Consider the following 16636-nt stretch of genomic DNA (forward strand, 5'->3'; position numbering starts at 1 on the left):
ACCGTGTTTCTTCCATCATTTTTCATTTGAATCCAAAAGCGTCGCTATTAAAAGCCGAGTTAATTAGCTTTTAGAAATTAGTCCATTTGAGATGCCAAAACACGCCGGATTGCTAGGCGTGATCACGTAAGGACATCTAAATTTTGCTTCGGAATTTACCCAGGAGTGTCTATTAGCAGATGCTTTTTAACAAACCTCCTTTTAAGGTTATTAACACTTTTAACAGTCTATCTGCAGCCATCACTTTAGTTTCCCTCACAAATAATTTCAAATTCTGGACAAGCGGGAAAATCCTAACGGCTCTGCTGGCGCTCTATTAGGTGCGGCTGTGAAAACTCGCTTTAAAAATATATTTTGAAGAATTTTAATATCATGGCTTTTAAGATTACGAAACACAACCAGCTCCACATGTCTTATGTAAGTATGTTTTAAAGCACTTACAAAAAGTACCATATGATGTGTTCTAATAATGTTACGTGGCCTATTAGCATAGTTAGACCCAGTAGTTAAATATTGATTTATACTTGAATATAACTTGATGGTATATTATTACACTACCGTTGCAATAGAGAAACTATGTTTGGTTTTATTTGTAGTAAAGCCATGGTAAACTTTACAGATTATTTTACTTGAGTTTACTTCATGTTTCTTGTGTTTTAAGGCAGTAAGCTACAAAAAACACAATAAAAAAACAATAATGATAACCACCATAGTTTCTCAGCTGATTGATTACAAATATATATATATATATATATATATATATATATATATATATATATATATATATATATATATATATATATATATATATATATATATATATTACAAGTTTTCTGAAAGAATATATGTGACTATGCAAGTTATGCATTATTTATTCTATAGTAATTTACTAGCACAGGAAATCTGAATACAAACAGGATGAAGTCATGATCAAAATGATTGTTTTTTTGTTTTTAACATTAGAATCTAATGTTTTAATAATTTAAGGTTAAACAATTAATTCAATAAAAACACAATATAAAAATATAATACATAGAGAATATAGCTGAATGAAGCTCTAAATTCTGGTCTATTGTTTAAATGCATTTAACAAACAAACAAACAAAAAACACTAATAAAAAGCCAAAAATTTCTAAATTTACATTTGTGGGAAAGCAAATATATCACCATAAAAGTAATCATCTTTATTCCAATATATTTCACTTTCTATAGTGACTATAATGCTTCTCAACTCTTAAATTCAAGAGGTCGCCAGTGTAATCAATGGGCTAAATGCACACCAAGTGTTTATATTTTAAAGACATGGCACAGCACAGTGTAATTTAATTCAGTGCTTCTTGTCCGTTCCAAGACCCAGTTTATATCATATATCAGGCAGTGAAGATCATTTATTTTTAAAGAAATCATATCTTAAATGCAATTTTGTAATTGCAGTTCACCGGAATCGCTTCACCTGTATTATTTTGACTTTATATATTGTCCAAAATTTAAAAGTTATCTTTGGCTTTACCACATAATTACATCAACATTCACATTATACATATTTGCAAAAAATGAATAACCCAAATACATTCAGTATCATCACATAAATCACATTAAAAGGCAATAAACCCTATTCATACCTAAAACTCAATATTTAAAATACTATTGGCAAAAATGACAGATTTTTTCTTTTTCTGAAAGTCTTTTACTTTAAATTTGACTGCAAATTAAAAGTCCCCGTGCATATACCCCACTACAAATAAAGACCACTAGAGAGCACCAGAAGACTGAATAATTTTGAAAACTTTACTGGCAGTCCATACAGAGTAAAGATTAGACTTCTTCCATTATTTGGGCCCCAGTCGAGCCCAGTCTTCAAGACTGTCACATAATCTCGGCAGTGCATCCATCAAAACCTACAGTTGTCGATCAGCCGCTGTTTTTAGCGTGAGTGTTAAGACACCTGCTCTTGATGGACCTGCTCCGGGACTCATCAGATCTGTTCCTGCTCTATAAATACTCTCTGCTCGTTAGGAACTCTTGTGTAGTGATTAGAAAGGGTGTAAATATATGCTCTGACAACGATTCAATTATGATTCTCCACTAACTGTGCATCATGAAACCAGTAATGCGATGGGTTTGGGTCAAATTACATTATTACTGTTACTAATGATGTTATTATTATTATTATTTTTAAATTTATTTATTTTTTATTATTGTTGTTGCTGTTGCTATTACTGATACCTTCTTCCCCACACTTACTACTTTAATTATCATTATCATCATTATTATTATTATTATTATTATTATTATTATTATTATTATTATTATTATTATTATTATTATTATTATAGCTATTACTGCTACCTTCTTCCACACACTTACTGTTTTATTCATCATTACTGTTGTTATTATTATTATTATTATTATTATTATTATTATTATTGCTATTATTAATATTGTTATTATTGCTATTATTATTAATATTATTATAGCTATTAAAATATATAAATTTAATGTTGGGTTATTTTTTTATTTATTTACATAGCACTTTTTAACACAATGGATGGGTATGTTCATTTTTGACATCATGTTCTGTTAAAACAACCCAGCATTTTTTAGAGGGTAGATTGGATCTTTTTTTGTTATTATGGATCATCATATATTCCAAAAATGCTGGGTTGTTGTAATGTAATGTTGGGTCAAATATGGATGAAACCATCCAATGAGTTAAAAGGTTTACATTTAATTTCATTTAAAAAATTAACCCCAAGTTGGGTTGTTTATAATACTATTTGATCCATATTTACATTACAAGAACCAAACATTTTTATAGAGTATTTGTTTTTAATTACGTAAAATCAAGGTACATTTTACACAATATATCAGGTTTTACATTCATAGTCACAAGTATTTTATTTTGAATAAGGGATGAATGAGTTATACATTGAGTATTGATATACGCTCTAAAAATACTGGGTTGTTTTAACCTTATGTTGGTTTAAATATGACCAAACTCGATTTAATATTACATTTAAATCAAAGTTTGTCCATATTTGATCCAGAATTGATCCAGAATTGGGTTAAAACAACCCAGCATTATCTTTTGGTATTTTTTTTAAATAATCAAATTAATTGGAGACATATTTTACAATCAAAATATTGACAAAAATACATTTTTTATAATCTAAAATGTTTGCTTTTGTATTGGAATTTTAAGTAGCGTTTATTGTTTAGTTTTTTAGTCATTAAATTACTATTTTTAGATATAGTAATTTGAAAAGAGATTTAAATGCAATATTAATTAATAATTTTTAAGGTAGCATCCCCAATACAGCTTATATTGTTATATTATATGAATATACAATAGTATAAATAGTTAATATAATATAAATAGCATTGATGATACAGTATTGTTTGCAAATGTCATTATTTGCAGTGTTTTGTTGGGTTTTCTCTTGTCGTTCTGGGCCTGTCTGAGCATATGTTGTGTTTTCTGTGATGGTAATTTCCACTTTAGTGTGATTTGTGATTTTTTTAAATATGTCAATTTGCTATGAAACATCTGCTGAGAGCATAAATAAATCATTCGAAGGCTTCTGGAATCATCCATTAACAGATTGCTGTTCATCTCTGTGCCCTCGTGAATGTTCTGAAGGATGTTTCTCTCGTCTTTTAAATACTCCTGCGATATTTCTGTGTTGGTTTGAATATGTCTTCTCTATTAGTCTGTGTTGAACAGCTGTAGCCAGAAACTTTTACTTGAAAGTGATAGGGTTGTGCGATATATGACAAAAATACTAGTATTCAGCTTAAAGTACACTGTAAAAATATCTGTAAATTAGCAAATTTTGGTATTTTGTGACTCATGTTTTTATTTTTCCCTGTTTATTTCTGCTTTTGAATTGCATTATTGGAGCTTGATCTTTCTTCCAACAACTTTTAACATAAAAAAATTGGAAAAAGTGACTTTTATGAGCATGTTTAATAGTTTGCAGTGCTATATTGTCTGGGTTGGTGTTGTTTATAACACTACAAAAACATTGTAGTAAACTGCAGCACATTTTCTGTTATTTTACACACTTATTTCTCTGAACAGTATTTCTTATACATTATATTATTATTAAAAACTACTAAAATGTCCATAAAAGTCACTTTGTTGTGACTCTAGAGTTGAATTTTCAGCATCAAAAGTGGACAGAGCAGAGATTAACATCCCATAATGCAATTCATCACCACAAATAAACACACAAAATACGGACACTGTTCATTAACAGATATTTAGTTTTTAAGTTAGGGTAACTAGGCAAGTTATTGTATGGCCGTGGTTTGTTCTGTAGCCAATTGAAAAAAATCTTAAGGGGCTAATAATATTGACCTTAAATTTGTTAGACATTTCCACAGTATTTTCTATTTTTTATTATAGAGAAAGTAACCCAGGCTCATTCTGATTACGTACCCCTATATACATTTCTGGAGAGCATCAAATGCATCCCAGGAGCTACGTTTTTTTGCAGTTTTTGTTTTCGCAAATCCACCAGAGGCCCCTATCGACTGACTGACTTACTGACTGACCAATCGAACGATACACCCGCCCGCTCTCACCAACCAATAGTGTTTAAAAAAGCACAGACTAACCCGCCCACTCTCTTCCCTAAACCCAACCATTAGTGTTTAAAAAAGCACAGACTGACCCGCCCACCCTCTTCCCTAAACCCAACCAATAGTGTTTAAAAAAGCACAGACTAACCCGCCCACTCTCTTCCCTAAACCCAACCATTAGTGTTTAAAAAAGCACAGACTGACCCGCCCACCCTCTTCCCTAAACCCAACCAATAGTGTTTTAAAAAGCACAGACTGACCCGCCCACCCTCTTCCCTAAACCCAACCAATAGTGTTTTAAAAAGCACAGACTGACCCGCCCACCCCCTTAGTTTGGTTACCAAAGGTTACCTGATTTTTACCACGTTTTCAGATTTTACCACATTCTCACCCTGTTATTTACTTGTTTATTTTTAGCTTTTTTTTTGTTTTACCTGCTTTGTGGAACTGTTCTTCACCAGACTCGAGCCCCATTGTCACGGTCAACTCTGCTCTGTGTCTCAAGTCCACCGACGTAAATGTCGACCTACCAGACAACCTGGTAACAGCGGAGGAAAAGCCATCCATACGGAGGTAAGCGGTCAGCTGGTAAGCAAAAAAAGGAATAACGTCATACCACCCGATAGTGTTCGTTTTAAAGATGAAATGCAGCCATACGTACCTCTGGCTACATAATTCCTAATCCCCAGAAATGTATATAGGGGGACATTTTCAGAATAAGCCTATGTTGGGAGAAAGTCTTATTTGTTTTATTTCGGCTAGAATAAAAGCAGTTTTTAATTGTTTTAAAGCTATTTTTAAGTCAATATTATTAACCCCTTAAGCAATATTAGTTTTGGATTGTCTCCAGAACAAACCACTGTTATACAATGACTTGCCTAATTACCCTAACTTTACCCTAATTAACCTAGTTAAGCCTTTAAATGTCACTTTAAGCTGAATACTAGTGTCTTGAAGAATATCTAGTCTAATATTATGTGCTGTCATCATGGTGAAGAGAAAACAAATCAGTTATTAGAGATGAGTTATTAAAACTATTATGATAAGAAATGTATTTAAAAAATGTCTCCATTAAACAGAAATTTGGTAAAAAAATTATAAAATAATTATAATTAAACAGAGGGGCTAATAATTCTGACTTCATTTGTATATATGTTCATATTGCAATAAGAGCTATATCAGAAAGAGCAGCGGATCTGTGCGTTCTGTAGATGTCAGATGTGGATTTCTCACTGTGCAGGGGGTTCGGTCTGGAAATAGTTCTGTTCCCAAAAGGCAAGTCACACCACTGAACACGGATAGCACAGACTCTCTCACCAGTTAATTACACCTCCATTGTAGTTCTGTTCAGATGCTTTCACACACACACTGAGTACCGGAGGTGTGTGTTCAGGGTCTGTCAGATCTGCATTGCTTTACCTGAGCGCACCTTCTCACCATGATGCATGCATATCAAGATTTTACTGGAGCAGAAAAACTTACTTTAACTTTTAGATTTACTTTTTTTTTAATTTACACTCTAAAAATACTGGGTTGTTGGAATGTTGGGTCAAATATGGACACGTTTTTCAACGAAATTTAAATGACACTTTTTTGTTGAAACTGCTGGGTTTCTTTTTAATTAATCTATTAGGAAGATTTAAAGGTAAAAAAACACAGAATTAAAGGTTAAAAAAATACACTCTATAGAGTAGTTTAAGTAGAAGTTTTAATAAAAGTTTATCAAAAATGCTGGGTTGTTTTTTAAAGTTTTTAAGTTCATCAATTAATATAAAATTACACTTTTTAACCCAATGGCTGGGTTTCTATTTTAAGCAGTGTTCAGGTAATTATCGTTAAGTTTTTAAGGTAAAACACTGCTTATAATATAGTATTAAAGTAAATACTAAGTATATAGTAACATAAATAGTATTAATATTTATTGAAATATATTATTTTACACTATAATGAATTATAATGGGTTGTTTTCATCCTGATTTACACTTTAAAAATACTGTTGTTGGAAAGTTGGGTCAAATTTGGACACGTTTTTCAATAAAAGTTTAATTACACACTGGAAAAAATATCTGCTAATGAACAGTTTCAGTATTTTGTGTGCTTTGGGCTTATTTGTGGTGGTGAATTGCATTATGGGATGTTGATCACTGCTCTGTCCATGTTTGATGTTAAAAATTCAACTCTACAGTTTAACAAAGTGACTTTTATTGACATTTTAGTAGTTTGAAATAATATAATGTATAAGAGAATGTTTCTGAAAGAAAGATCAAGATCTCATAATGCAATTTAAAAGCTTAAATTAGTGGGAGAAAATAAAAATAAAAACCTGAATCACAAATATGGGAAACTTTATTTTACAGTGTGTTTAAAGCCACACTTGGGATTCTATTTTAAGTATTCTGTTGAAGATAATTATTATTGAGTAATTAAATTAGTTTTCAGACATAGTAATTAGAAAAGTAATTTAGCAATATGATTTACTAGTTTTTAAGGTAACTTTCCCATGCAAAATCTTTAAAAAATGCTGGGTTGTTCACACCATGATGCACAAATATGAAGGTTTGCTTTTTAAAAGTTAAGTACCATTGGTTAGGTTTTTATTTTAGGTGGTGTTCAAATAAATCAATCCTTTATTAGGTGATTAAATTACTTTTCAGACATCGTCTTAGCATTAGAAAGTAATTGAACAATATTAATGAACAGTATGTATTGCATATATTATAATATTTTATTAGAACATAATAGTGGAAATAGTAAATATATATAGTAAAATAAATAGAAATAATATGTAATAAAATGTATACTATAATTAAGTCACCAGTGTTGAAGGAATACATGCGTGTATTCGTTTGCATTTACATGTACTTGCATGTAATAAGCTCTGAAATAATTTGATGCAGACGTCTCATCTTTGACCCATGAATAAATTATACATCAAGGTCATGGGTTTGTGAATGCTGGAAAAATGCACAGCTTGAGTGCACAACAGGTCACTTTTCATCCGCATAAATTTGTTTCAGTGCAGTGCGTGTAGAATAACACATTTTATGGTCAACAAGCACTGCTATTGTTGTGTTGCACTTTCTGAAATGTTCTTCTTGGCCATTAGTGAAGTGTTTTACAGAGCTGCTGTCAGACGTTTGTCTGCATTCATGTCGCTGCTCAGTGATGCAATGAATAGAGTCTATTGGAAATACGTGCCTTAGCCTACATGTTAAAAATACATTTGTTAAAAATGTAATCCTCTATACCAGGGGTCACCAATCTCGTTCCTGGAGGTCAGGTGCCCTGCAGGGTTTAGCTCCAACTTGCTTCAACACACCTGCCTGGGTGGTTCAAGTATACCTAGTAAGACCTTGATTACAGTAGCTTGTTCAGGTGTGTTTGATTAGGGTTGGAGCTAAAATCTGCAGGAACAAGTTTGGTGACCCCTGCTCTATACGTTTGACTGCAGATTCTATTTAAAATTAACACCAGGGGGCAGTATAACGTCAACAAATTTGGTTACTTTTTACACTAATGATATTTACATGGTCACATTGATGAATTATTTTCATGCAGTTCTATGCACAGTTCCAAATAAATACCACAAAAAAACTTAATGCTGTCTATGATTATTACTGGAATACATCTGCTTCGTCTAAGTATCTCTTCATGGACAACCTTTTATGCTCTGGTCAGTTTGCTTGAAAGCTCACTTTGGATAGTGTTGTACTTCTGCTGCAGAGCTGCAGAGATAAAAGCAATGCAAAATCAAGGTAAAACTACATGGTCCTAGTTTTCATTTTCCTAGGTTTCTTAGTTTTGTCATCTGATACGCACACCAAAACGTACCCTAAGTAACATATTTTAGATTGCAAAAATTTAGACAGCGCCCTCTAGGGAATTCGTCAACTAAAATGTACAACAAATAAGTAAGTAATAAAGAAATGAAATAAGTAATGTAGACAGCGCACTCTAATAGTTTTATCGACTTAAACGCACCATCTAGTGGATTTTTTCCCTAAATGTAAAACAAAATGTACCCCAAGTAATGAATTTTAGAATTGCAAAAACGTAGACAGCGCCCTCTAGTGGATATGGCATCTGAAATGTGCAACACAACGCACCCTAAGTTACGAATTTTACAATTGCAAAAACGTAGACAGCGCCCTCTAGTAGATTTCAGTCATTCATTCATTCATTTTCTTTTCGGCTTAGTCCCTTTATTAATCAGGGGTCACCACAGCGGAATGAACCGCCAACTTATCCAGCATATGTTTTACGAAGCGGATGCCCTTCCAGCTGCAACCCATCTCTGGGAAACATCCATTCACACTCATTCACTACAGAAAATTTAGCCTACCCAATTCACCTGTACCGCATGTCTTTGGACTGTAGGGGAAACCGGAGCACCCGGAGGAAACCCACGTGAACGCGGGGAGAACATGCAAACTCCACACCGAGTCGCCCTCTAGTGGATTTGACATCTGAAATGTACAACAAAACACACCCTCAGTAATGTATTTTAGAACAAAAAAAATAGACAGCGCCCTCTGGTGATTTTGGAGTTTTGCGTTTGGTTAAATTCTACGAGCTGCTTTATGTTTTGGGTTTGAGTAAAGATCAGCTGTTTTGAGCTCTTTATTTTAATCTGAAGTGTTTGTGGTTTGCTGTTGTGGTCGGAGCTCAGAGCCAGTATCTGAAAGGTTGTTGGTTCAATTCCCTCAAGAACTGACCTATGAATTATCACCATTGTGTCTGTTATCAAGACACTTAACCTCAGGTTCATCCATCGAGACTGAGCCCATAATAAATTCATGGAGCTGCTGTGAAGCAAACAGTGATTTGTCTGCTGTAGTAGTATATATTCTATTTTATTCTACACATGTTGCTGCTGGTGAACATACATCCAGTTAAGAAGTTTTTGATAATAAGGGAACTCTTATGTTCACTAAAGTTGCATTAATTTAATTGAACACAGTAAATATGTGAGATGTTATTACAATCCAAATGAAATATCTTTAATGTGAATTTATAGTAAAGTGTCATATATTTCTGTGCTGTAACGCTGAATATTCAGCAACATTACTCCAGGCTTCAGTATTCATGATCCTTCAGAAATCAGTGAGGATGTGATGATCAATAAATATTTCTGATTATTAATGTTGAAAACAGTTGTGCTGCTTCATATTTTCAGGATTTTGTATTGAATAAGAAGTTTACATTCATTAATATGAAATAAAATCTCTTGTAACTTTTAAAAGCGTCTTTAATTCCACTTTTGATCAATATAAAGCATCCTCACTAAGTAAATATTCAAATACCTTTTCAAAAATAAATTAATAATTAAATATGTGTAAATAAAATAGATAACATCTCATAAATAATCAATTATTTAATAATAATAAAAAATAATAATAATTACAATAATTAAATAATAATAATAAAATAAATATTATATTATATTTTTAAATAATAAATACAATTTTAAATTAAATTAAACTTTATAAAATCTTATAAAAAATAATATTTTAATAATAAATAATAAACAAAAAAGAAAATAATATACCATTTTTAACTAAAATAATAAATAATAATAAACTTTTAAACAGTCATCTAAGTAACAGCAAAAATTTAGAAAGTCGAAAATATATATTCCTTATTGAGCGTCACGGTGGCGCAGTGGGTTGCACGATCGCCTCACAGCACTAAGGTCACTGGTTTGAGCTTTGGCTGGGTCAGTTGGCGTTTCTGTGTGGAGTTTGCATGTTCTCCCCATGTTGGCGTGGATTTCCTCCGGGTTCTTCAGTTTCCCACACAGTCCAAACACATGCGCTATAGGAGAATTGGATGAGCTAAATTGTCTGTAGTGTATGAGTGTGTATGGGTGTTTCCCAGTGATGGGTTGCAGCTGGAAGGGTATCCACTGCATAAAACATATGCTGGAAAAGTTGGCGGTTCATTCCGCTGTGGCAATCCCTGATTAATAAAGATACTAAGCCGAAAAGAAAATGAATGAATGAATATATTCCTTATTATTATTTGAACACAAAATCAAATCATCTTATAGTAGACTTCCAGTTTGAGTCCCTCTGGAGGGAATCCTGAGGTTAAGTGCCCTACACAAACAGACAGCAGTGCTGGTCTCAGGTCAGTCCTTGTGGGAACTAAACCAGCAACCTGCAGGACACCGCACACACACACTCATGCATTTATGATCTCCAAATAACTCAACACTGATAAATCCAAAAATCTCTGGTTCTGCGGGATCCTTTAGGTCCGTCCTAACTGGGGTCAATAGTTCAGCTCTGGAGGGGCTGCCATCTGCTCCAGGACACATCTGACCACATAATTGGCATTAAGCTCAGGTTCGGGTTCACTTTATTTGTATTCAAAGGTAAGCATTAGGTTTGCAGTGTTACAGTTAAATGGGTTTACAGATTTTGTATGATTTTACAGACAACATTAAATAACAAAATGAAATAAAATAATGCTTTAAAGTTCCTAGCATAAGTTAAACCTAAAATACAATTAAATAAAATAATATCAAATGCTTTAAAGTTCCCAGCATGACAAAATTTTATTTATTTATTTATTTATTTTTATTAATTAATTTATATTGATTTATTTATATTTATTTATTTAAAATTTATTTTTATTTATTTATTTATTTATTTATATATTTATTTATTTATTTTTAATTTATTTATATATATTTATTTATATATATATATATTTATTTATTTATTTTTTTAATTAATTAATTTATATATATTTATATATATTTATTTATGTAAAATTTATTTATTTTTATTTATTTATATATATATATATTTTTTTTTTTTGATTAATTTATATTTATTTACATTTATTTATTTAAAATGTATTTATTTTTATTTATTTATTTATTTTTAATTCATTTACATTTATTTATTAAATTTTTTTAATATTTATTTATATTTTTATTTATTTATATTTATTTTATTTAAAAAATTGTGCTTTATATTTACCAGCATCACTAAAAGCAACAGTAGTATAACTAGTAGTTTCTGTGCTATTAATATTTATATTATTATTATTAATAATAATATAATTTTGAAGTAATTTTTTAGGAACATTTATAAACATATTTATTTCTAAAACAACAGAGAAATACAAATATATGTGTGGGTGTGTGCGTCTATTTGTGTGTGCATCTGTGAGTGTACAGTATGTGTGCTTCTGTATGTCTGTGTGCCTTTGTGTGTTTGTTTTGTGTGTGCATTTGTGTGTGTGTGTGTGTGTACCTGTATTCCTCATGTTGCAGGAACCAAGTATAGAAATACCAGTAATTTTTGAGCATGTTTTCTAAAAGTATTCTAAGTGCAGATTGTTTGCTGTGAGGGTTTGTGTTTAGTGAAAGAGGAGATAATATGCAGTCTGTACAGAAGAAACACTACTATGAGGAGTCCCCATAAAGATAGCTGTACAGTTGTGTGTGTGTGTGGGTTACTCAGGTTTTAGGTTATCAAGTGTGTCGCGTTTGTTCCCCGGGGTGACGGAGAGATAGCATCCCTCTTTCCCTGGGGTGCTGAAGGGATGGAGGGATGTTGTTTTTTTTTTTTTCCAGCGGTTTGGGCCCTACAGGGACATCTTAAATCTGTCGGACGCTCCTCAAAGTGCCAGTGCATTGATTTCAGCCACCGCGACTTTCCAGCCCGCCGGCTACGGACAACACACACACACAGTTCATTGGGACTTGTTTGCGGTCATGTTGGAAGCTTTAGTGCTCTGTGTGTCTGCTGTGGTCTCTGGGGTCCACAGGGGGCGCCGGTACTGAATGCTGCCCTCGGTCCTGCATCCTGACTATAGGGCTGCACAATATATTAAAAATTATTAATAGTTGCATCCCAAATGACACACTATGGACTTATATACTACACACTTATGTACTTATACACCCAAACATGTAGTGTAGAGTTTAGTGTCGTAACAAAATGGAAACCTAAGCTTTTTTACTAAGTGGAAATTCAAACCTTTTGCCAGGCAACGTTTCAAACTACCTAATAGTACGTACATATTATATTATTATTACCTACATACTATGATACAACCATATTTACTATTGGGAGGCGGCATAATTTCTGATGTGGAGGAATTTGCTTTCATATTTCCAAAAAAAAAAAAAAAAAAACAATGTCAGTGCTCGATAATTCATCAGTAGTTTCTCCCATTCAGCAGTAGCTCCTCGCATTTATTAGTAGCTCTTCCTCCTAATCAATAGCTCCTCCCCATTATCAATAGCTCCTCCTCTTCATAAGTAGCTCCTCCCATTAACAATTAGCCCCTCCCCTTTATCAATAGCTCCTCTTTATTAGTAGCTCCTCCCCTTCATCAATAGCTCATCCTCTTAATCAGTAGCTCCTCTTCTTCACTAGTAGCCCCTTGGTTTCATTAGTAGCTCCTTCTCTTCATCAAAAGCCCCTCCCCTTCACCAGTAACTCCTCCTCTAGGTGCTCAATTTCATTAGTAGCTCCTCTTCTTCACCAATAGCTCCTCCTCTTAATCAGTAGCTACTTGGTTTCATTAATAGCCCCTCCTCTTAATTAATAGCCCCTCCCCTTCACCAGGAGCTCCTTCTTTACTTGGTTTCATTAGTAGCTCCTCCCCTTCATCAAAAGCTCCTCTTAATCAATATGTCCTTCTCTTCAGCAGTAGCTCCTTGGTTTCATTGGTAGCTTCTCCTCATAATCAGTAGCCCCTCCCCTTCACCGTTAAATCCTCCTCTAACTTCAAAATGGAAACCTAAGCTTTTTTACTAAATGGAAATTCAAACCTTTTGCTAGGCAACGTTTATTGGTTTTCAAATTAGTGACATAAAAGACCTGCTGCTCAGTTTCATTAGTAGCTCCTCCCCTTCACCAATATCTCCTCCTCTTAATCAGTAGCTCTTCCCCTTCAGCAGTAGCTCCTCGGTTTCATTAGTAGCTCCTTCTCTTCGTCAATAGCCCCTCCCCTTCACCAGTAACTCCTCCTCTAGCTGCTTGGTTTCATTAGTAGCTCCTCCCCTTCATAAATGGCTCTTTCTCTTAATCAATAGCTCCTCCTCTTCATCATTAGCCCTTCCCCTTCACCAGTAACTCTATCTCTAGCTGCTTGGTTTCATTAGTAGCTCCTCCCCTTCATGAATAGCTCCTTCTCTTAATCAATAGCTCCTCCTCTTCATCAATAGCCCTTCCCCTTCACCAGTAACTCCTCCTCTAGCTGCTTGGTTTCATTAGTAGCTCCTCCCCTTCATAAATAGCTCCTTCTCTTAATCAATAGCTCCTCCTCTTCATCAATAGCCCTTCCCCTTCACCAGTAACTCCTCCTCTAGCTGCTTGGTTTCATTAGTAGCTCCTCCCCTTCATAAATAGCTCCTCCTCTTAATCAATAGCTCCTCCCCATCAGCAGTAGCTCATTAGTTTCAATAGTAGCTCCTCCTCTTCATCAATAGCCCCTCCCCTTCATCAGTAACTCCTCCTCTAGCTGTCTGGTTTCATTACTAGCTCCTCCCCTTCTGCAGTAGCTGCTTGGTTTCATTAGTAGCTCCTCGTCTTCATCAATAGTTTCCTCCCTTTACCAGTAGCTCCTCCTCTTCATCAATAGCCCCTCCCCTTCACCAGTAACTCCTCCTCTAGCTGCTTGGTTGCATTAGTAGCTCCTTCTCTTCACCAATAGCTCCTCCTCCTAGTCAATAGCTCCTCCCCTTCAACAGTAGCTACTTGGTTTCATTAGTACCTCCTCGTCTTCATCAATAGCCCCTCCCCTTAACGTGTAGCTCCTCCTCTTCATCAATAGTGCCTCCCGTTCACCAGTAACAAATCCTCCAGCTGCTCAGTTTCATCAATAGCTCCTCCTTTTCATCAGTAGCCCCTCCCATTCACTAGTAGTCCCTCCTCTTCATCAGTAGCCCCTCCTCTTCATCAGTAGCTCCTCCCATTCCCAGTTTGTTTTGAGTGTGTGTGTTTTGAGTGTGCATGCATCTGCGAGTGTGTGCTGTGTATGTGCGCATCTGTGAGTGAGTGTGTGTGTTGACTGCTGTTCTGTCGATGTGTGTGTTTGTGTATTGAGTGTGTGTTGGTTTCTGTATTGTTGGTGTGTCTGTGAGCATGTGTGTATGTGCACCTGTGTGTGTGTGTGTGTGTGTGTGTATGTTTGTGACCATATGTGTCTGTGAGCATGTGTATATGTGCATCTGTGTGTGTGTGTGTGTGTGCATCTGTGTGTGTGTGTGTGTGTGTGTGTGTGTGTGTGTGTGTGTGTGTGTGTGTGTGTGTGTGTGTGTGTGTGTGTGCGTGTGTGTGTGTGTGCTGGTGTTGTTCTGCAGCAGTATAGCCCGGACCCTCCCAGGACGGCAAGGGGTGTCTGAAATCAATTCAGTGTTAAGTGCAGGTCTGAGCAGGGGACAGTTTCAGGCCCCAACACTGTTATTCACGCACTACTGACCCAGACCTTACACACACACACACACACACACACACAGCTCCTCAAATGCAGCTGATCAGAGTCAGATTACTGCAAGAACAGACTGATCTCAGCTCAGCTCGTCCTCCACACCTCCTCATGTGCATTCACTCAGTCCGTGTGAGAGAACTGATCACTGTGTGCTAATGATGCTTAAAGGGACAGTTCACCCTCCAAAAATAAACACTCATTACTTTTGTGTAGCTTCAAACCTTAATGGCTTTTATTCATCAATATAACTATGTATAAGACAATGATATATATATAATTAATTGTTTTAAAGCCATTTTAAGCTCAATATTATTAACCCCTTTAAGCAATATTTATTTTGGATTGTCTCCAGAACAAACCACTGTTATACAATGACTTGCCTAATTACCCTAACTTTACCCTAATTAACCTAGTTAAGCCTTTAAATGTCACTTTAAGCTGAATACTAGTATCTTGAAGAATATCTAGTCTAATATTATTTACTGTCATCATGACAAAGAGAAGAGAAATCAGTTATTAGATCAGCTCTTCGATAAACAGAAACTGGGGGAAAATATAAAAGAATTAATGTTTAACAGGATTCTTACTTTTTAATACTTTAATTCATACTTTAATTGTATATATAAATTAAAAATAAAGTTTTTTATTTACATTTGCACATAAGATAAAAAACAGCTGACCTAAACAGTACCTCAAACACTGGAGATTTAAAATGATATACCCTCAAATGTGATGATAACTCATTTACAAATACATTGAATGAGTTGTAACTTTTTTGTGATATATTTCTGCAGAGAATTTCATTAAAAACTCTGGATTTATGTGATTTTAGGAGTATCATAGCTAAAAACTTAATATATCAAATAAAAACATTAGCTTTTTAACTTCTTTTTAATGTTTACAATGCAAATCCAGTTAGATCCACTTAAATGGTAAACGAAGCAAGCCTCTCCTAGGCCTAATAGAGCTACTAAAAGACAGAAAATATTATTTTACAAACTGTTTTATCAACAAATCATGTGAACATTTTCATATTAATATTATTATATCACAATAGTGTTAATGAAATTAATTTAAAAATGGAATAAATATAAATTTACACACATTTTACACAGACTCAATGATGGGCTAAAAATCTGCTGAAATCTGCAGATTTCTGCACGCACAGATTCTGTGTGGGCCTAGTTGTAACCCAACATTGGGTCAAATTTGAACAAACGGCACTCTTTTTAGCATCCGAATTAAAAGTTTTTTTTAACTCTAACACGTCTAGTTTAAACTGCAATAAACAACAACTAAAAATGTGCATGTGTGCCTTTCTTTCATTCAACATGCCAATTTTTACTTATAAAGCTTTTCGATCGGGTGGCACAGTGGCTCAGTGGTTAGCACTGTCGCCTCACAGCAAGAAGGTCTCTGGTTCGAGTCCTGGCTGCATTAGTTGGCGCTATACACATGCAGTATAGGGGAATTGATGAACTAAATTGGCCGTAGTGTATAAGTGTAAATGAGTGTGTACGGGTGTTTTCCTGTACTGGGTTGCAGATGGCAGTTGGAAATTTATAAAATTTCTTTAATGTTTATTTTATTCTTGTTT

Source organism: Danio aesculapii, chromosome 19, assembly GCF_903798145.1.
Source record: "Danio aesculapii chromosome 19, fDanAes4.1, whole genome shotgun sequence".
NCBI lineage: Eukaryota > Metazoa > Chordata > Actinopteri > Cypriniformes > Danionidae > Danio > Danio aesculapii.